The sequence below is a fragment of the Quercus robur genome, chromosome 4 (genome assembly GCF_932294415.1).
Source record: "Quercus robur chromosome 4, dhQueRobu3.1, whole genome shotgun sequence".
NCBI classification, from domain to species: domain Eukaryota; kingdom Viridiplantae; phylum Streptophyta; class Magnoliopsida; order Fagales; family Fagaceae; genus Quercus; species Quercus robur.
The window spans coordinates 8,307,124-8,331,495 of NC_065537.1; the positions used below are offsets into that span (position 1 = coordinate 8,307,124).

Consider the following 24,372-nt stretch of genomic DNA (forward strand, 5'->3'; position numbering starts at 1 on the left):
TGAAGTATGTGATTTCATATGCATATATTATTTGATCAAGTTTTGAATATTATCTACAATGCTTAACTGAAAATAAATCACCTTATTTTTAACAGTGAACACAAAAGCACATTACATAATCCTACTAGAGAAGCCATAACTCAAATCCAACGACAAGAGTTTTCCAAGTGGCTTAGAGAATGTGTAAGACATTTGAAATTTAATTACACACTAATAAATTTAAACATTTAAATAGTTTCGTGATTGCTTATTACTAATTAATATCACTTGTTGTATGTCATTATAGATGAATAGATTGAAAGTTAATGAGTCATTAGAAACTACTAAACAGTTATGGTCATTAGCAAATGGTCCTAAGCCGCACGTAAAGGAGTACACAGTTTGTATGGTCAATAGTGTAAAGTTCCATACAAGGGATCTAGACAATTGTCATGTAACCCAAAACAGTGGTATATGTACCGAAGGGGACCATGAGGGAGAAATGCATGACTTTTATGGTCATGTGTGCAAAATTTGGGAATTAGAGTATATGTTTCGCCATAAAGTTATTTTGTTCTAGTGTGAATGGTACAATACTGGTACCAATGGTCGAAGGAGAACGACAAAGCTGATGCACACTGCACAAACATTGATGTTACAAGTCAGTGGTATCAAAATGACTCTTTTATACTTCCTAGTCAAGCGAAACAAGTTTTCTACTTTCAAGATACCAAATTGCGTGACCCTTGGAAAATTGTACAGTGCATTCAACATAGGGGAGTGTTTGATGTCTTGGAAGTCAGGGGTGGAGAATCCAATGATAATACAGATGATAGTGATGCATTCTAACAAGAAGCAATTGTTGATATTGTCCCTATCGATGTTGAAGACAATATTATTGAGTATTGTATGGGTGATGTTGAAACTGAGGTTGTTCCTGAAGGTGGAACTTCAAGAGATGCAAATCAAAATAAAGAGCATGACATTCCTGATGTTGATCTTGATATGGATTATAATATGTAGAGTTCATAACAATTGTCTTAAATGTTGTGTGCTTGTCTTAAAGTTTTATACTTGTCTAAGTAGCAATTGTTTTAAAGTTTTGTGCTTATCTTAAACTTGATATGGATATTGATGTGGTCATTTGTTATGTTGAGTTAGTAATAATTGTGTTCAAATTTAGCACTTGTAAATTGCTTGATATAAATAATGGTGTGGACTATGATATATAAAGTTAGTAGTAATTGTTATTGAGATGTTTTGTACTTATCTTGAACTTGATATGGATATTGATGTGGTCATTTGTTGTGTTGAGTTAGTAGCAATTGTGTTCAAATTTTGCACTTGTGAATTGCTTGATATGGATAATGGTATGGACTATGATGTTAAGTTAGTTGCAATTGTACTTATCTTTCATGTCAATACATAGTTTCAAAAAATGCCCAAAAAGGCCAAATACACTCATAATATACCGAGGTATAAGATGACAAGATTGGATAGAATAAGGCAAAACCAAGAAAAATTTGATATTTTGGGATTGAAGCATATCTCAACTTCTCTAAAGGATTTTGCTCAGTCCAATTGTGTAAAAGGGAAAAGAAGTATAGCTAGTGTTGTGGTCGATGATGATTATGTACCACCTATTAATGACGATGACAATGATGATGAGTCATCTAATTCTTTAATCCATAAGGTACAATAGATATTCCATAGGGTACAATAGATGATAATAACTTTGTTGTTCCATAATTTGCAATGACTTTGTTGTTCCATTATATGTATGTTTGTTAGTTATAGATGGCACCAGGACGACTTACACGCATGCGAGGTGAGGCATCTATCTTGGTGGTCCAATCTACAGTCCAATCTACAGAAACACTTCTTGAAGCAAATCCTCCCGCCCAAAATTCTTCTAGGGTGGAGGCTACCGATGCATTAACTAGCACGACTGGTAATTACATAGAACATATTAAATTACAACTACACCCTGTCTTTACTATTGAGATTATACTTCACTTAATATACATGGAATGTATAATTTTTTAACATTGATAATTTTTAAATAGGATCTAGCAGAAATACCCGTGGAACAACATGTGGTATAGCAGTATGGGCACGTGTTGAAAAAAGTGGTAAGCTGCCAGTACGTATAGATGCAGAGTATGATGCTCGTGTTGGGAAGAATGCATGCAAGCTTTTCAATCATATTGGCGTACAAGTGCAAAGTAATTTTTCCAGTTACAACGAGAAAAATTGGAAAAGTGTTGACTCTGCTACTAGAGATGTGGTGCTTCAAAATATCGCGGTAAATTTACATTTATAACGTCTAGCTCGTCTTTGTTGTCACTAAGCATATTAAATTCATATAATAATATTTTTATAATACATATACACTTCATTTTACAAGATCAGTTTAAGCTACATGGAGATTCGAACTTGGTAACGAAAACATTAAATACAAAATGTGGAAGATTATTGAGTTGCAGCTCCAACAAGTTGCATTAGGCTTATAAAAAGCTCGTACAATCTCATGGTGTTGACTATGCAAGAAGCCACCTGCAAAAGAATGCCACACTTGAGTAATGGACTGGACTCATTGATGGGAGATGGACTAATGAGGAATGGCTGGTAAATTATTTATGCGTATATTATTATTATCCAATGTTTACTATATTATGTTGTCAAATTATTAGATCAATACTTAGATGAAGTAAATGTATACTATTTTATTCATGATCTAATAAATATCTTGAATGTTCTTTATTAGAAAAAATCAAGAAAGAACTCTGAAAATAGGAAAAAAACTTCAGGCAAACATAAATGCGGGACAAAGACACTTGCTATTAGGGTTGATGAGGAGGTGCGTGTTTTTTCATTTTCTTAAACCTTAATATATTACATTTTGTGATTAATTAACTATATCTAGCTAACACTCAAATGTTAATTAATCAGACAAATAATAATAGTGGTCAAGTTCTTGAATTGGCAAAAATCTTCAAAGATGTTCATTTCAATCAAAATACAAATATGTGGATACACCATGCGGATGAAGCGACATATGTATGTGTATCATTCCATCCCTATCATGTTTGTAAAGTCATAACATATGTAGAATTAATGTTGTGATTGTTTGTTTCTTTCTCTCTTTTAAATGATAGGAAAATATTCACAAAGTGCAAGACGATCATTGTCAAGATCCTAATGCAATTCCCCTTACACAAGAGGAGATCTCAAACTTGGTTTTTAAGAAGAAGTCCGGTATTGTAAAAGGACTTGGCATGAGACCTTCCTCTTCTCTAGTAACCACCGCCTCATCGAGTTCCTCGGTGAAGTATATCCAACGACTAGAAAATGAGATAATTGAGCTTGAAGAGGCAAGAGCTAGGGACCAAGAGGACGGAGTTAGGTACTGCGAGCTAGGGACCAAGAGGCACGAGCTAAGCAAGAAGAGGTCCAAAAGAATATTCTTAACTTTTTGAGGAGTAAGGGTTATGATGACGCTCTTACCTATAGGAGTGGTTCATCTTCAAGTTAAAACACTTATTGGTTAGTACTTTATTTTAGCAATTGACCCGCACTACATGGTGTGACTACTTTTTTTGATGCATTATTTGAAACTAATTGTATTATATTACACTTGAAAATTTATATTTGCTTTCTATAACTTATACATTAGGAGTTGTGATTTTAATTCATTGGTGTGGCTACTCTTAATGCATTGTTAGAAATGTTTCTTATAACATAGTTAATATTTTTACTTTACGATTTTCATGTAGTATTATTTTTATATTTGTGCAGATTTTTTATTGGTGACTTTTAGGGGACTTACTTTTAGCATTACTTGAAGACATATGAGGACATCTTTCGTTAGTTCTAATTATATTATGCTATACGTTTTGTATTGTTATAAAACATCTTGAGTTATTATATGTGTTGTAAACAATTATTGTATGGAAGGAGTTTGAATTGAATACTTGTTTTATTTTTTACTTGTGGAATGTATGGATCTTTTTTATAAATGTGTTTTTGAAATAAATGTGTTATTCAAATGTGAGGTTGTAATAATGTAATGACAGGTTACAGGTTAATGTCAAAGTCATGAAAAAAATAAAAACAAAAAATAAATTTTAGCGACGAATTTTTCTGTCACAAATATAGCAACAAAAAAATTGTTTTGGTGATGAAATATTTTGTCACTAAATGTAGCAGAATTTTGTAAGAAATGGTTTTAGTAACGAAAATTTGCGTCACTATATGTGCCTGGATTTTCTTAAAAATAGTTTTAGTGACGAACTTTTTTGTCACTATATGTACCCGAAAATAGTTTTAGTGACGAAATTGTTCGTCACTAGATATGATTTAGTAAACTAAAGTGTTTTTAGTGACGAAATATTTTCATCACTGAATAGTGTTTTTTAGCAAGGAAAACATTTAGTGACAAAACGTTTTCGTCGCTAAAAGTTTTTTTTTTTTTTTTTTTTTAAAACAAATCGAGGCGAAATTTTTCATCGCCAGGACTCTTAGCGATGAGGTTTTAGCGACGAAATGAGTTTCATCGCTAATTAGTAGATTTCATTGCTAAAGATCCTTAGCGACGAAAAACTAGACTTTTAGTGACAAATTTTTTTGTCACTGAAAATACATTTTGTTGTAGTGGATGTGGGTTTAAAAAAAAAAAAGAAATAGATAACAAAAAAAATATTGCGGTGAATCAAAAAGAAAAAGATCACATAAAAACGAAGAAGAGAAAAGTGTAAATGTGGAGTTATGGAGGAAATTCAAATCTCTTAATACTTTCTTCTAAAAAAAACACTTTTAAATTTATCCTATTTTATAGGCAATGTTATGAAATTGTTGTAGATATAGTATTTTTCAAAAAAAAAAAAAAAGAAGAAGAAGTGGATGGCAAGGGAATGAATGTAGGGTTTTAACTTTTTAACGTGGGTTTTCAAAATTAAAAAAAAAAAAAACTCTTTAATGTGGGTTTATAAAAAAAGAAAGAAATATTTTCTGCTAATTAATTAAAAAAATAAGGAAAGAGAAAAGTTTAAAAGTGAAGTTTGCTTCTGAATAAGTGGCTTAGTGGGAGAGTGATTCTATTTTATAGACAATGTTTTAGTGGGAGTTAAATATGTATTTTTACTTTGTTATCCTTTAGTTTTGTCTCTACTTAAACTTAGGAAAATAGGGTATTTTGGAACCAAAAAAAAAATCTGGTCCAAATAAGGGAAGCCCCTTAAATAGTGTATATATATATATATATATATATTATAAAAAATGCTAGGTAAATATGGGAAGGGGTTGTTAGTGGGGGGTTTAAATCCTAGTACTCAGGCTCCACAAAAGGTGTTAAATCCATTAGGCTATCCCTTGAACTTAAAAATATTGTATTTTAAATGACATTGTTAGGTTCTAAAGATTTAGGTTTAAATGTTTGGAATCATATTTTTGTTATGTTGGCAAACCGAGAACAAAACATGTCTAGTCTAAGTGTAAGACTTGTGTGTTACTCTTTGTGAGATTTAAGAGGTTTTGTACCTTTTAACTACAATCAAGCGTTAGTAGAACATAGTTGCTACATTAAGATCATTACTGATGGTGATCTGAAACCTTTGAGTGGGATCTCAAAGTCACAAGCAAGGTAAAGGAGAGGGTATAGGTGTTGTAAAAATGTCAATAAATTGTTAAGGGAAAAAGGGAGAGTGTAGAAAAATTTATTAAGTTTCAGTATCCTCTCTGTCCAAATTTATTTAATTTGAAGGAATTGAAAAAAGGACATTTTTTGAGGATGGTATGAATCCTTTTTTTAATAAGTAATAAACTTCATTGAAAATAAGAAAATACAATGAAAACAAGGCACACAGGCAGTGTTCCATACAGACAACAGAATATATAAACTAAATAACAATGAAATTACAAAAATCAAACAAATCAGGCAGTGTGTTTTCACTTTCATCTTAACTATGTATTAATTATTGGGGTGGCTTTTTAGAATTATGTGATTAATGTGAATTATGTGATTAACTATAAGAAGTCACTTTCTCTTACTTCTCTTACGCACTTCTGCTGGGCACAAGACTTAAATAACCTTTGAAAAAAATCAACTCATACAGCTCTAAACAACTTGACAGTGTAAAATCTAATTAATTTTATTTTTATCTAGTCTATCTAAAATTATATTGTGTCACCTTTTTATATTTATAAGGGATCATTAATAGTGTAACTAAAGTTGGTACCACGTTTGCGTTCAGCTGGGCTTCAGGCCCTTTCATCAATGGTAATTCATCCACATGCCCGTATAATTATTTCTATGCACTGAATGATACTTGTTTTCCACATTAACATATTTAGTGACATAGTTATTATGCATAACATTGTTTTAATTGGTAGATTTCACATGCACCCAATAGGTCTTGAATACATGATATTTCATTCACGCATTATGGGCAATGTGCTATTCGTGGTGAAAACTTTGCTATTCCAGATACTGCCCCTAATTCAGAACAATTGCAACAAGAACCAAATGGATTTGAGGAGAGCACTGACCTAGCATTTGATGATGCTGTCTGATGGGATTGACGAGATTATACCACATAGACGAAGATAACATTAATGACGAAGGAGGCACCCTCGACGAGGCCATCCGGAACAACAAGGAAAGCAGTCATCAATGACGAAGGCAGGGGAGTCATTCAATGCAGTCAGTCAATGACCAGGGCAGTTACAAAATCCACCAGGCAGACCGTTGGGAACCTCTTAAAAGCCCCATTATTGGACTAGAGGCGTTACTTGAGAAAGCATTAACAATCACAACGGCTAGCCACCAAGGCCGCAGGTATAAAGCCCTCATATAGCCAATAGAAGGTACACAGACACATACTAACATTTTGAGAGCATATTCTGATTCTTGGTTTTTTGTTCATTATTCTAACTTAGGCATCGGAGACGTTGTGGCAGGCACCACACCGGTGACCATCATTAGGCATACTCTCTCGCGCTACGAAGGGTTCCATCTGCCCACTCTTGCTGACGATCTTGTGTTTCATCACTGTCCAAAGTGCTTAATTGTTGGAGATAACAAGGGGGCAATTGCACAGTGCATGTCTGCAAATAAAATGGTTGATGCTTTGGTTATTGCTCATGTTGGCGGTGCATCCTTTTGGGAGAGCACACGGGATCAATACTTTAAGATTAGTCGATCACCTTACCTAAAGGTAGTTTATTTATCTTGAATAGCCTCATTTTACTTTGATGAACATATGAAGCTATGTAAAACGATTGGAGATAAATATTTTTTATCTTATCAATCGATTATTAACAATGTATTTATAATGTCTCTTTCATACATGGGGGTTTCATTTTTAGGTTGTTTCTGCAATGGTTAACAATGATCTCTTGAGCCTTGTAAATACAAGGCCCCTGAAATTCTGGAAAGAAACACTTGCTCTTCTCTGTAGTGTAAGTTTTATTACTCCGGGCAAAGATAGAGTTTTTTTTTTTTTTTGTGACATTCCAGTGCATTGTTTATGATTTGGTCAAAGAAATCAAGGGTAGGTGGTGATTTGAAGTATATGGTAGCAACTTGTTTCATGAATCACTAATGCATGTGACACACTAAAGGTTTTGTGAATCACTAAGTGCATGTGACACACAGATCATATCTGATAAGCATCTTCATTCTTGACATTCCGATTAAACAAGCATCTATAGTTTTAGTAAAAAGAAAACAAGAAAAAGCAATAAAGGAAAGAGAAAGAAATATTATCTTCATCTTATAGCCATACAAGTCTTCATTTGTTTTCTTCAACTTTAATTATTTAACTTGTGTTCATTTCTAACTAATCATTATGGTTCACCTACAAGGTATGGGATGCCAAACAAAAGGCCGTTGTAGCTATATATGGGGATTTTAAGGAGTCGTATGCAAAGTTGCTGTGTTTTTTGGTAGGATTAAGGATGCAAGTACGAGTACAAAGTATAAGTTACTAGTGGACAATAATTACGAATGGGGAACCTGTACATTCAAGTCCGTATTTTGGGCATTTTGTTCGTCTATTGTTGGGTTCAAGCATTGTAGGTGTCATGCCCCCAACCCAACTATAAAGATAGGCACGTGACAACTACCGCATGCTTATAAAGTAAGCATCCTACAAGTGTGTAAGGCCTTCTTAGCAACTAAAATTTATCTTCAAAAATTAAGACAAATAAATCCAAAATACCTCTACAATTTCTTTATGAATAGATCTCCAATAATTTAATAGGAACAAAATCCAAACCTCATGTACATAATGCCAATTGGCCAATAAATATAAAACTATCAAAAAACCATCCAATCCCAAAATCATTAAGCTTCTTTTTTATGCTCACAACACAACATCAAAACTCCCAAAAACTTGCTATTCTTCACAATCTGAAACTGGAGGGGAAAAAGGGGTGAGCTGACAACTCAATAAGTAACCAAATCCTAATAAGTTCTATCAAGCAATAGATTTGTAAAGTATAAGATGTAATATGTGTTTTCAAAGTTATAATATACTATGTGTTTTCAAAGTACCGAAGAAGTTTCGTAGTCTTAAAATAATAAGTTGCACATAGATCACATACTATAATCTTACAAATATATCATGGATGGTTTAGAAAAGGGTCAGTTTCCATATATCAAAAGCTATAACTTACAATAGGTTCCAAAAACACAAGCAGTTTTAGTGACTTAAAATAGTTCAAATACTCAAACATTTCTAAAATCACATATGTAGTTTTAAAGACTCAAAATAGTTCAAATATTCAAACATAATTCATATTCTTAACAATCTTATAACTATGGTCACACTATATCCCCATGACTGGAGATAGCAATAGATCTGTAAAGTAATAAGATATAATATGAGTCTTCAAAAGTTATGATATACTATGGGTTTTCAAAAATAACTAAAGAAGTTTCATAGTCTTAAAATAATAAGTTGCAAATAAGTCACATACTTTAATCTTACAAATATATCATAGATGGTTTAGAAAGTAGTCAGTTTTCCATATATCAAAGCTATAACTTACAATAGGTTCCAAAAATACATAAGCAGTTTTAATGACTCAAAATAGTTTAAATATTCAAATGTAATTCATATTCTTAACAATCTTATGAATATGGTCACGCGATATCTTCGTGACTGGGCATTAGAGTACCAATGAATGACTCCCATTGGCTGGGTATCAGAGTACCAATGAATAACCTCCATTGGTTTGAGTATCAAAATACCAATGAATATCCCCCATTGGCTGGGTATCAGAGCACCAATGAATAACCCACATTGGTTTTGGTATCAGAGTACCAATGAATAACCCCTATTGGCTGGGTATCAAAATAAATTCACAGTTAGATTGTTCATAATCATATATATGAAATTATATTTTCTAACAAAAATATATCTTATTCAAGCATGTATATAAAAATCATATACTTAGTATTAAAATATATTTGTAATAATCGTTTACTTGAAATTAGTAATACAATAGAAATAAAAATTCTCACAATTATAAACAATGTTCAGTAGTTAAAAATACATTAATATAAGCAAAATAAAACCTAATTAGGATAAGGTTACTTACCTCCAAAAGCCATACCAAAAGGAACTTCTCCCTAACACTTCTTCTAAAATTCTTAGATATCACTTAAAACAATTTTCAAATAATTTTACTGAATAATCAAATAATTTAAAAAGGACTTATAATGGTATCCGGCCAGAAGAGAGACTACTAAACATATCCAATATCTATCCACTTATCTTACACCAAAATTCCACCTAATCGTAATATTTTTCTATATATATATATATATATATTTATTTATTCTTCCACCATTAATGCCTTGAAAGGTAAGGCTATAGCACCTAGTATTATGTCACACTAGGAAAGACAAGGACGTGGGCCATCCTTCAAGTGCTGCACTTACATTACAGCTTCCTTTTTTTTTTTTTTTTTTTTTCATGATGGCATGTCAGAACTTAAAGCTAGGTGCAAGCCGTGCAACAGGTTTTTCTTTTTCATCAAATCCCCTAGTTTGGTACTGTTATTCAAAGAAAGTCTGTGCAAAACATCTAACCCCTTAAAAGAAAATTTGTGGCTTAACAGCGTAAATTTTCTGTAGTAGTAGCGTCTAGTATATTGAAAATAAATTCAAAGTTTTCTTCGTTTGCATCAAACTCTTGAATAATTAAATAGTTTTACTACTCGCCAAAATACCCACATAAAAAAAAAATGCTCTAATTACAAATAAAGCTTAGATTTGACGAGAAAGAGATTCTTAGGCTCTTACCTCAAGTGTGCCGTCAATCTTTCTCTACTTGAACAAAATCAGAAGTCCTCCTTCAAAAAAATCTATCATTATACATTAACTTAATTAGCTTATATATAGCTAGGGTTTCAACCTAGTTTTCTAAAATCTTCCTTAGTAATATTAATTATAAAATTGACCCCACAAAAGATTTACTTAAATACCCCTCCTTTTTATTTATTTATTTATTTTTTTTGGGTATTACAGTAGGCTTGTGATCAACATTGATGAAACTCACCTCTATGGAAAATATAAAGGGAAATTGATGATTGCAATGGCGACATATCCTAATAATAAGATTTATCCACTAACCTTCGCCGTTGTCGAGAGCGAGAGCACAGAGACTAGGGGTTGGTTCTTGGCTTGTATAAGAAGGTATGTTACCAACCGGAGTGATCTGTGCATCATATCTGACAGACACCCTAGGATACAAGCAATCTTTAGAGACACTAGTCGAGACTATTTGCAGCTTCCCATGACAAAACATCATTACTACCTTCGTCATCTATGTAGTAACGTAAACATTAGATGAAACAATGAAACTTTGAAGAATCTAGTATAGAGGGCAACAAGTGCTACCCAAGAGCGAAAATTCATTGCCACTTTTGAATTAATTGAAAATGTCAACCAAGATGCACACCAATATCTTAAGGATGTGCCTAAAGACAAATGGGCACTAGCTTTCGATCAAGGGTTACCGTTGGGCGATGACTACAAACGTCTCCGAGTGCTTCAATGGTGTTCTAAAGGGTGCTCGCAGCCTGCCCATTACGACAATGGTGAAATACACGTGGTTCAAACTGAATGCTTACTTCGATGATCGTCGCAATAAGAGCATAGTGCAGTTGAATTCGAGGAAAAAATGGTGTAAATATGCCCTGGATATCTTTATGAGAAATAAGGAGAAGGCAGAGCATCACAGGGTGATGAGATTGAGCACGCAACAGCAATCATATCAAGTAGATACACTGCATAATCTAGCGTCTGCTGGTGGGGGGGATCACACACATGGAGTTAATCTGCTATAGAGAACTTGCATATGTCAGAAATGGAAACTGTACAAAATACCACGTTCACATGTCATTGTAGTTTGTATTAGGTATCGACATGATGCAGAGTAGTACCTTAACCCATACTATAGTGTGAACGCACTGTTCCGTAGCTATGCTCACGTTTTCCTTGCATTGAAAGATAGATTATCATGGCCAGATCCTAAAGAAACTCGAAAGGTCGTCCCTAACCCCCAATTGATCCTAGAGAAATGTCACCCTGTCTCAACACGAATCAGGAATGAGATGGACGAGGGTAGGAAACAATCGAGAACCATACCATGGAAGGAGGGGGGGAGGAAGGTGCAATGCGGGTTTTGTAACCAAGAGGGGCATAATTGAAGAACATTCCCTAAGCGGAACGAGGTACCGATGAGTGGTGGTCTCGTGGACTAGGTACACTAAGTTTGAACCATGGCATCCTTCTAAATGCAACTTTAAACAAAATGCATGATATATGCCATTAGATTAAAATGCATGCTATATGCCAGTCAATTTTTATTTTTGAAACATTAGAAAAATTAGATAAAATTTTAAGGACCAAATATGGCTGACTGGGGAAAAAATTTTGGGTTTTGATATGGAAAGCTTGAAAATTTGTGGGCTTGAGCTATTTGGGTGTGAGAAAGTTGTTCAAGGTCAGACATTTGACATAGTTACTTGGATTCTATTTCTTCTAGGTGATTATTTTGTAATTAAATGCTAATTACTTAGTTTGCACTTGAACTTATAGCTGCTTGTTTTTTATCTGGAAAGATTGTAAATTTATGGGCTTGAGTCATTTGGGTGTGTGAGAAAGTTGTACAACATTAGATATTAAACATAATTATAAAAATTAAATTAAAAAAAAAAAAACAAAGCTTTAACCCCAAATATTTTGGGGTTATCTATGGATACTGTTTCCTCGAGGTGATTAATTTAAAGTTAAATGCTAATTAATTAGTTTGCACTTTGCACTTGAACTTATAGCTGATAAGGGGGAATAAAAACTTAGGTTTAGATCTGGAAAGCTTGAAAATTGTGATCTTCATAAAAACTAAGAACTAAGAAACCCCAATACTGCCCTAACTTGTTTTCTTACCACCAGAGTTAAGGGCCCAGAGGTCTTAAACTTGGTAGGGTAGCTGTTGATATAGACTTGTTGAAGCATAGGGTTTCTAAATCAGGGTCTGATATAACATGTTTGATTGCTTATTAGATTTATTATGAGAGCAAAAAAGGAACTAAAATTTCAGATTTTAGGGTCACAGCTACAACTGCATCGCTACCATACTGGTTGAGAATCAAGGGTTATTACAACATTGACCCTTCATGAGAAATAAGTTTACGTTAGGACATATATGGAACTAGTTAGAACATATGTCATGTTGAATTGGTTAATCCTTTGACAAAACGCATTTTACTTGTAATTGGGTAGATCTAGGATGGGTTAAGTACTTCAAGAAACATGTTGTTCAAGCCAAGTATTAAAGCCATGAAGATTGGACCAAGAAACAAGTTAAAAAAAACTGTTCATTATAGTTGGACAGATTCTCGACAGATAGCTCGACAGATAATATCTATCAAGGTTTAATGAAGAAAGCTCGACAGAAGCTCCGCAGAAATATCTATCGAGATCTAGGAAATCAGAATTTTCAGATCTGATTTTCGGCCCATGTTGACATGTACGTGTAGGGTTTCTTTTTTCACAACCCTAGACATATATAAAACTTATTTTAAAGGCCGTCACATAAGAGAATACAAGGAGAACACATGCAAAAGGTGACTGAATGCCTTATTCTCCCTGAAAGAAGTTACTGCATCTTTGCGCCTTAGGGTTTTGTAACCAAGTGCTTCTTGAACTTCACTGTTGATGACGTGAAGAACTTTGTAGCCAACAATCTTCTTTAAGTTGGTGAGTTAGTCATGTACTGGGAGCCATGCATTATTGGTTAGTTACGTACTGGGATATGTGCAAAAGGATGGCGTTTATATATTGAAGAGTTCAGAGATTCTAAAATGGTAGAAGGTTTCTATTATAAGTTCATTTACGGGGATTGTAGAGTCTAGGGATAATGGTTTTGTACTAGGTCTAAAACTTCTCTTTACTATAGTGAATTGCTTTTCGGGAAGGTTTCCCTTAGGTTTTTTACTGTGAAACTAGTTTGTTTCATTGGTTTTCCTGGGTCATCATATCTTGCCTTATTCACTTTTCCGTTGTGCATGATATTGATGTTAGTTTGTTTTAACAAGTTTATTCATAATAAATCTAATTAATAACTTGGGTTTAAAACTTGTTAATTCTATCAACCGAAGTCTAAATTTCCCAACAAGTGGTATCAGAACGGGAACACTCTGATTGGATTAATTTTCTGAGTGTGATCCTTGACCCCCTGTTGTCATGGATCGTATACAATCTCTATTGATTCCTCCTTTATTTAATGGCACTAATTATGCATACTGGAAAGTTCGTATGAAAGTTTTTTTGCAGGCTCTAGGTGAAAAAGTATGGCAAGTTGTTGAAGTTGGCTGGATTAAGCCAAAGGAAGCATCGGTGGATTGGGATGAAGCAATAATCAAAATGGCAAATTTCAACATTAGGGCCTTGAATGCTTTGTTTAGTGGGGTGACCAATGAGGAATTCAAGAAAATATCATCCATTGAAGTTGCCAAGGAAGCATGGACCATTCTTGAGACTACCTATGAAGGTACCAAGGCAGTAAAGACTACCTATGGAGGAGGATGAAACCTTTGATGAGTTCTATGCTAAACACAATGATATTGTGAATTCTGCCTTTAACCTTGGAGAATCTATAGCAAAATCCAAAATTGTTAGGAAAATCCTTAGGTCCTTACCTGAAAGATTCCATGCCAAGATCACTGCCATTGAAGAAATGAAGGACATTGATCAAATTCCTTTGACTAAGCTTGTAGGGAACCTTCAAACCTATGAGATGGGATTAGGTTTAATGGGAAAATATGGAAAGAATAGAAACTTGGCTCTTAAGGATATAGAGGAAGAGATTGATGACTCTAAAAATGAAGATAAAAGCAAAGATGAAGATAAAGATGATGATGAGGATGAGGATCTAACCTTCATAGCTAATGAGATTATCAAGCTTCTTCAATATAGGAAAAAGGATAAGGACAAACCGCCTAGGAAATCTAAATCCTCTAGGAAGGGTAAGATTGAGAAACCCTTTATCCAATGCCATGAGTGCAAAGGTATTGGTCATATGAGGATAGAGTACCCAAACTACCTTATGAAGGAAAAGACCAAGAAGTTAAAAGATAAAAGGGTTAGTTGCTACTTGGAGTGATACTAAGAATGACTCTTCTGATGAGTATGTGGATGAATGTGGTCACTTTATGGCTTTTGCTGCCACAACTGATAAGGTGATTGTAGAGAGTGCTAGTGACAGTGAGGATTCTTTTGATGATGAAGTACCCAAGAAGTTGACCCTTCAGGAAGCCTATGATAAGCTATGCACTAAATTTAAAAAATCTGAAAAGACTTCTCATCCTTGTAGAAAAGAGCTTAATGAGGTAAAAATTGAAAAATTTAATCTGTTAGTCAAACTAGATGAGATTACAAGGTTAGTTGAGACTTTTGTTGTGGAGAACACCTCATTGGAAAAGAAGTTTAAGAATCTCGAGGTTGAGCTTAGTCAAGCTAGAACTCAAATGGAGAGGATGTTTAGTGTAAAACTTGATGAGGTTTTGAATGCTCAAAAACCTAGTTCTGATAAGACTGGCTTAGGATATGCTGTTTCCTCTAGCCCCTCCTCTTCCACAGCTTCTGGATCAAGGACTGTCTTTGTGCCTCAATCTAAGAAAGGTGATAAAGGTATGAAATCCATAACTGATTTGTCTAATTCTAAATCCTTTGTTAGACCTTATGTTTGTCACCATTGTGGTGTTTCTGGATACATTCGTCCTAATTGCTTTAAGTTGTATCCTCAAAAGCAAGTGTCTAAACGGTCACAGGTTTCCTCTCAAGGACTTATACCTTTGTTTGGAGAGTTTTAAAAGCTTTGAGCTTTTTAACTCAATTTCAAGAGAATTCTAATTCTTTTATGTCCCTTAGTAGACATACTAGGACACGTGCTTTTTCATCTTCACGGCCAAAGACTCGTGCTGTGTGGGTGAGAAAGGAGCCTAAGACTTAATTGTCTTTACTATTTATCCTCTACTTTAATTTTTTTCTATCTAAAGTAGGACTCTCTTTGCTTGATTTCTTATCTGCTTTTGGAATCATGCTTTCATGCATCCACATCTTTCTTTCATGCATTCATGTTGTTTGTCTGTTTTTGTTTGGTTTTTTAGTTTTTATTTTATTTTGTTTTCAAATAAAAAAGGGGAAAAAAAATACAAAAATGGTGTGTTTTTGTATATTGGTACTTGTGTACCTTGGATGGCCATTGAAATAAAGTTTTCTAAAATCAAAAAAGAAAAAAAATATAAAAATAGTGTGTTTGTGTACATTGGTACTTGTGTACTTTGGATGGCCATTGAAACAAAATTTTCTAAACTTTGTATCTTTTGTAGCTTAGACGAGCATCTCTATGCACAACTAAGCAAGTGAGCTTTGTGGCTCGTGTTTGTGATGAGTAAGATTAAGTAATCTCTTGTACTTAACACTCGTATCACTCTTTTTGACGGGAAGAACTAAAAAAATCCTAAGAAAAAGGCATAAATAACTATCTTACCACTATTATCCACCAATCATGAAATAACATCTGTATGCTTCGACATGGTAAAAGTGCAATGTTAAAGCTTAACATAATTGAGTATTTCTTTTCTCTCTTATATGCCCATGCATGATATACTCAAAAGAAAAAAATATGTACAGAAAAAAAAAAAAAGCAAAAAGAATCAAAATGCTTTTAAATATGGTTGCAAGCGTGTTTCTAGGAGTTGAACATGTGTTAATGTATGCTCATTAAACTGTCTTGACTTTTTTGAAAATATAAAATTGGTTAGACTTGTTTAGTGTGTGTGTGTGTTTTGGATCTATGTATGCTTTGCATTTTTCTTGTTGAGAGATGTTTTTGAAAGCTTAACATGATGATTGGATCTTTGGCTGAGTAGCTTGCTTGATACATTCATCTTTATATGTTTTTCCTTTCTTTGAAAAACTTGTTTTTATCAAGCTCGATAGCTTCTCAACAGATCCTCGACAGATTCGCATCTACTGAGCCCCTTTTTCTCCTTCTCTCGACAGAAGTTAACGCAATTTCGATCCATCGAGATATCTAGAGTTCTTCTCGATAGCTTTTCGATCCATCGAGAAACTTTCTGTCTGGCTGATAAATTCTCGACAGATTCTCGATCCATCGAGGTTAGCTTCTGCTCAATAGCAGCTCGATAGCTTCTCGATCTGTCGAGACCCACTTGCATGCATTGTTTTTCACATGTTTTTGCATCTTTCTTTTATTTTGTTGATAGGCCAAAAACGTATTGACCTCTTGTGATGAATTAATTGATTAATTAGCCAAGTTTATTAATTAATCAAATTAACATGCAATTGTATGTAGCAGCCTAAATAAATCACCAATTAACTAAAGTATGTAGTGAAAAATAAATTGACACGGTGATTTGTTTACGAATGGGGAAAGCCTATACGGCAAAAACCCCATCGGGTGATTTTAAGGTTACTACTCCTGAGAATCCACTACTATCAAAACAAGCGATTACAAGTAAAGGAATCCCAGTACCTTATACCAACCTACAGTTGAACATTTACCCCAATACTCAATTGGACTTGTTCTGTAGTGACAATCTTTCATTTTCAATGCATGGCTCCTAGTACGTGACTAACCAATTGTGCGGATCCCAGTACGTGACTTGATCACCAACTTAAGAAGGATGTTAGTTGCAAAGTTCTTCAGTTCATCCAGACAATGAAGATCATGAAGTTGCTTGGTCACAAAACCCTACGGTGTACAAACACAGCAGCTTCTTTAAGAACTAAGGCAAACTAGGTTTCCGGTCACACTCTTCTTCACACTTGTGGAATTGTGCTCTTGTGCAACTTGTGTCACCTGTTTCATCCCTTAAAATAATCCTTATATATATTTAGGATTGTGAGAAAAGAAAACTCAAACATACACTCATGGATTGGATGAAAATCAACTTGAAAAACTGAACTTCATAAACCTCGACAGATACCCTATCTTTTGAGCTAGCTATCGAGCCACGGGCTTCAGCAGCTTGTAAACCTCGATAGATGCTAGTTGTCGAGCTAGCTGTCAAGTTTTAAAATCCTGCACTTTCTTCCTTGATTCTTGGACAGACTTGCATGACTTTAACACTTGAACTTGAAACCTTATTTCTTGAAGCATTAAACTCATCCTAGATCTACCAAACTACAAGTAAAGTACGTTTTGTCAAAGGATTAGCCAACTACATAAAATATTGACATATGTTCCTAACATTGAATCACATATGTCCTAACACTTGTCATCCATAGCATCTTGTTTCATTACATTCATGCATTTATATGGATTCCTTTTGCTCCCTTGATCATCTTTGTTTCTCGGGTGAAGTTTTATAGCTTCTAGTACCCTTTGTCAACCATGATAAAAAGAGGGAGAAAATGTGATTTCTTTTAAAGTCTCTACATGTTAGGGGGAGAAATACATTCCCTTGTAAGGGGAAGTTGTGTTTCATCTTGTTAGAGGGAGTGTTTACCTCCTTGTTGTTGTAGGAGCTTCTTTTAGCTTTTTGTACACCGGTCTTGTGACCATTTTTACATACATTTTGCTTATCTTTGATATATATATATATATATATATATATCTATGATGATGATGATGATGATGTATGTCTTCTTCACCTACCTCTACATGTTTTGTTTCTTTTCTCTCCTTGTATACATGTTTCTTTATATATGCAATCTTTCATTTTTGTTTCACACTAAGATACCTTGATAAGTTTTTTTTAAAGTGTTTCCGAAAGACAGGTTGTCAAAATCTATCATGCCATGAACTCTCTTCTTGCAAAATTTTTCAAGAGTTGTGTTAGGATTAGATTTTATTGTATTCAACAAGTGATTATGAGTTGAGTGATTTGTGACTTCTCTCATACTTCATTTGTTTGTTGTGGTTTTGTCTCGGATTGCCAAATGGTGAGATTGTTAAGACATTTGTGGAACTTGTTAGAACATATGTCATGTTGAATTGGCTAATCCTTTAACAAAATGTACTTTACTTGTAATTGGGTAGATCTAGGATGGGTTTAGTACTTCAAGAAACATGTCATTCAAGCCAAGTATTAAAGCCATAAAGATTGGGCCAAGAAACAAGTGAAGAAAAACTGTTCATTAAAACTGGATAGATTCTTGACAGATAGCTAGACAGATAATATCTATCGAGGTTTAATGACAAAAGCTCGACAGAAATATTTATTGAGATCTACGAAATCAGAATTTCCAAATCTGATTTTTGGCCCATGTTGACATGTACATGTAGGGTTTCTTTTCTCACAATCCTAGACATATATAAGGCTTATTTTAAAGGCCATCACATAAGAGAATACGAGAAGAACACATGCAAAAGGTGACCGAGTGCCTTATTCTCTCTAAAAGAAGCTATAGCTTCTTTACACCTTAAGGTCTTGTAATCAAGTGCTTCTTGATCTTTATTGTTGATAAAGTGAAGAACTTTGCAATTAACAATCTTCTTCAAGTTGGTGAGTTAGTTATGTACTGGTGTCGTGCATCATTGGTTAGTCACGTATTGGGATCCGTGCAAAAGGGTGGCGTTCACATATTGAAGAGTTCAGAGGTTCTGAAGTAGTAAAAGGCTTCTACTGTAAGTTCATCTACGAGGATTGTAAAATTTAGGGACAAAGGTTTTATAATAGATCTGAAATTTCTCTTTATTATAGTGAATCGTTTTTCGAGAAGGTTTCCCCCTAGGTTTTTTACTATGAAACTAGTTTGTTTTATTGGTTTTTTTGGGTCATCATATCTTGTCTTATTTACTTTTCTGTTGTGCATGATATTGACATGATATTGATGTTAGTTTGTTTTAACAAGTTCATTTATAATAAATCTAATTAACAATTTCGGTTTAAAACTTGTTAGTTCTATCAACCGGGGTCTAAATTTCCCAACAGTTTATTTGTTTCAGACACTTCTTGAATTATATCTAGTTATATGGCATAAAATTCTAACGGCTGAATATGGTTTCAGCTACAAAGGCTATGTTTCAGCTGCTCTGGTTCGTGGTGGGGTTGATGTTACTCGACCTCATCTACATACTGTGAGTTTAGTTTCAAGCGTTTAATTTGGCAATAACCTTTTATATTAGCTTTCATAATTAGTTGATTTCTTAAGGTTGAATGTTGAAACCTATATTTTGGTAGATATATCCCCATTGATCAACTGACACGCTACCGTTTGCAACAATGGGATCTGGTTCCCTTGTTGCCATGGCCATGTTCGAGTCCAAGTACAAAGAAGGCCTGACTGTAAGTCAAAATGTTATGGTTGTAAAGTTTTTTAAATGTGTGATGAGCTCACAATGATGTAGTAGTAGTTAAGATACTAGACAACTTCAATACAACTGTCACTTCAATGTTCATCTATTATGATGATGAGTAATTATCTCTCTATCTTCAAATATGATTTACATATGGTTGTGTCCATTACAACTATCAGGAGGCTAAATTTTAGTATCTCAAGAAACTAGTGACTTGTAGGAGACAAACATGGCTGCTTTAGCATGACCTGCTTTCTCCTTTAACGGTATTGATTGTATCTGAAATGCTTATTTAGTTTTCTCACTTGACCTTTTTTCTCGGCCTCATATACTGCAGAGGGACGAAGGAATCAAACTTCTTGTTGAAGCTATATGCTCTGGTATATTTAATGATTTGGGAAGTGGAAGCAATGTTGATTGATAACCAAGGTTTGTTGTTCCTTGCAAGTTTTCACCGCTTAAATGTTGGGGCAAAAGTAATTCCTAATCTAATTCTGATGCAAGTCTCTTCTCCTCTTATACTGCTGCCACAGGGGCACAAGAAGTACCTTAGAAACCATCTGTTGCCTAATCCCCGTACCTATGTCAATCCAAAAGGCTTTTCTTAATTTAAGAAGACTGGTTAGTGCCATACTCCCTCGCTTTATTTATTATACATACATTTACTATATCCCTAGCGTATTTGCTCAATTTTATGGCTGGCTGATTTTGGTCGGCACAGTTAAATTAATGCGCAATTTAGCTTGTTCGTGGCATATAAGTATTGCTTTTCTAGATGGTTCATCTTTAATGCTTGCTAGGAAGCTTGCATTATTAGTATATTTTATTTGCATTCCTTCAATTTAGCAAAGACTGAGATTGACATATTCAGCTCCTTACCTCTTGCCTCGTTTCAGAAATATGATGCTTACTCTTGTAAAATTCATTACTGACTATTTGATTATATTCCTTTTACTATGTTTACAGAAGTTTTCTTAACCAAGATTACTCCATTGAAGGAGAAGGTGGGAGTGATTGAGGGAGGAAATGCAATGGAAGAGTGAAATCCATCACACAGGAGCAGTAAAATGAGTAAGTTGTGAGCAGTACAAAAAACTGAAAGCTCAAAATTATGTGAACACACAAGAGCTTGTTTAGACTCTCAATTAAAAGTTACGGCTTGGTTGTTTTTACTCAAACTTAAACTAAATACGGAATAAGAGTAAATGCGAGCGAACAAACAATAAAGTTACTCTAAGCCATATTTATGAAATATCAACAATAAAATGAAAGCTGAAAGAGTAGGGGAGAAGGATGCAAACACAAGATAACATCGAGACGTGTTATCGAAGAGGAAACCAAAGAACTCGGTGAAAAAACTCTCTGCTGCCCTCCAAGCGGTAAATCGATCCACTAGAGAATAAGTTGGAGTACACGAATAACAAAAGACCCTCCAAGCTTAGTCTACTCCATGTACTTGAGCTTTCCAAGCTCCTGCTACCAACTGACTTGACGAAGTCTCTCTAGCTCTCCGGATCATGCAATTTAGCCCGATTTCTGCCAACGATTGGCTTCTTCCAATGCTTCCCAGTAGCACCAAAACCTTACTTTACACTCAGATTAGATGTGGTAAGTGTTTGAGTTATTAACCTCTTAAGGATATGGATATGGAGAGGTAAGAGTAGAAAAACCACAAAGGATTGTATAGATGATTGTGGGTATGACAATCTCTAACTTTCAAAGATAATTTCTAGGGGTTTCTCTTTGAAAAGCACTTCTTACAATATGTGGATAATGAGAGTATAAATAGTGTGGGTGAAGACATGGTGGAGCAGATATGCCAAAATAACAAAACAGAATGTTTCGCGGGTATTTCGCAGGAAGGCCTTACCTATGAATTACTCGTAAAAACCAGTTGTCATGACTCTTCACATTCCAGTCATGTGCTTTACATGTGGCTCACTTCGTGGGATCGCTTCTCGCGAATCTTCCCGCGAAATCCACTTGGTCTTCAATAAAATCTTGAGTCTTCACACTCTCTCTCTCACACAACCCTTACAATAAAATCCCATATAAAATACAAGGTAAACGTGATTGACAATCAAATTTGGCATGGAATTGAAGCCAACACAAAACAGTCGTAAATAACAACTTTACAATCTCCCCCATTGGCTATTTCGTGATAAAACCCCTAAAACAGATTATAGACTTAAATGTGAGTTTGGGAACAATGGCAAAACTCATTCATACCTAATTCTAGAAGTTGTGAAGCACTTGCACTGTATTCACCTGTATCCTGAAACACTCGCACACAAACAAAACTTTCATTAAGTTTATGACAAGTTGAATACAAGGTACGTATAGGGACAAGTAAAATGCGATCAAGGTGTTTAACAAGGTATAAACTATGAAGCATAACTTGATCAAACAAGAACAGTCATTAAAGAGTGACTACAATGAACATTTAGCTAGTAAATGATCATCCGGACACGCAATGCAATTAAAAGCAACGCAAAAATCAATTGTGTGTCCAACACAAAACCAATGCAAAATACTAAGGTATTTGCATTAAGGATACAAGATTCAACAAGGGCACAAGTGTGGAGTACTAAAGATAATGCATAGATAATCTAAAAGTATTTTAAAAAGCTACAAAGTAAGGATACATAAACAAAGTACTAAAGATAAACTGAAGTTTTAAACTAAAGTACTTTAAAGCTTTAAAAGAAAGCAATGTAAATAAAAACATAAAACAAAATATCAAATGTAGGCTTTTCTTGCTCTTGATCTTCATCTCCAATGCTCCCCCTTTGATCTAGCTCTTTATCCCCCTATCATTATAGTCCCCCTATCATTAACCATCTCCCCCTTTTTGTCATAGAATAGCTAGTCTTCATCTTCCTTTAGCTTCCTTTGAATTTAGTCCAATCGAGTTTGGAGAGACATGAACTTTGTGTCAAAATGGGTGTGTTGGGTGTGCACGATAGATGCAAGTTCGGACAACTTGGTGCTGATTTCTTGGGCAGATAACATAATGTTGTCTAACTTCTCATCATAGGGATGTGAGCTAGAGCTTGAACTACCATAAGGAGTATGACTCTTTTGCTTGGCTACCTTTCAGGTGTGACTGATGCTAGCATTGAGAGTGCGGATGTTGATTGGACTTTGCTTAGGATATGGGTATTCATCTTCCAATGGACGAACGCCTTTAAGCTTCAAAATTTTTGAGATGAGGCAACAGAAAGGAAGGTATTTCCTTGAGGCAGTTCTCTCAGCAGTTTTGCTCAAGATGTGGAAGATATGAGAGCAAATATCGATCTCTTCATCAGTGATCAAGTCATGAAGGAATAACGCCTAACCAAGATTCATGTACTCGGTGCTTGAGAGAGGATAGAGGTTGTGGAACATAATTGTTGTGAGCAGCCTCAATTCGGGAGATAGTGATGCAACACTAACTGATTTCCCATTAGGAGAGAACTCCAAGTTTTCTCCTAAAGTTTCCCGAAGCACATTCGCCTTCGGGTTCAAGTCATTATACACCGGTGGCTTTGGAAACATTGGCTGGTTGATGTACAAAATGATGGCAAGATAGGAAGGTGTCACCGTGAAGCCCTTTCCTCTAACCCAACATCTCAGTTCATCCCCATCATAAATTGCATTCGCATAGAATTCCTTTACCATTTGTTCGTACGTTTCGTCAAGGCTAGTTAGAAGGTAGTTCCAATCGTTGGTAGCAAACCATTTTGGAATGTACGTATCAAGAAAAGACGCTTGCTCAACCATCCTTTCAACCAATAAGGGGACATCTTTGAAATAGCTCTCATAGGCTTGAAATGCGGCATATGATCTGAATTTGTCGGCATCATAGAACCCTGTCAATGATCAAGTCTACTTTGACTTTGGAGTGAAGTTATCAAGATCAATCACCGGTTCTTTTCCTTTGCTACTACCCCCTTTAACAATTGATTTCTTAAAGGGAGACATCTGCAAAACCAGTCACAAGACACAAAGAAATAGGTACAATACAGAAAACAAGAACACACACTTGATTAGTACCAAGTTAGTTCATAAATCAACTACAAAGTCCGAAAAAGAATATAAACAATATCACAAAATCATGTTATAAGTGCTAAATATGTACAAAACTATGAGGATTAGTACCCTTAAATCCTATTGAATGATGCTATGTATAATATTAAGTATGACATTATGTATGACTTAATATTGTGTTTAATAAAGTTGTTTTATTATTATGTGAAATAATGGTAACATGAATATTCAGACATTATCATATAGTCCATGAGATGCATTGTATGTGATTTATGTGAAAAGTCACAGAAGATATAAATCACAAGTTTTTTGTAAACTCAGAATTATAGTTCGTAGTTTGAAGAAATTGGTCATTTCATCTGCGAAGACTATAACATATCAACTAAGATGATTTGTCTTGATCATGGAAGTGGTGACTTCTAGTTGATGTTTTGATATGTTTTAAGAGTTAAAACATATTGAACTGAACCGTTGTGAGATTTATTATTCTCGTAACAACTGTCAATTGAATAATAAATCTCAC

The 24,372-nt window shown here is 34.5% G+C and overlaps 1 pseudogene; it reads left to right on the forward strand.

Moving 5' to 3' along the window:
* Positions 1 to 10,580: 10,580 nt before the first annotated feature.
* Positions 10,581 to 20,882, forward strand: LOC126721299 (proteasome subunit beta type-7-B-like; annotated as a pseudogene).
* Positions 20,883 to 24,372: the final 3,490 nt, after the last annotated feature.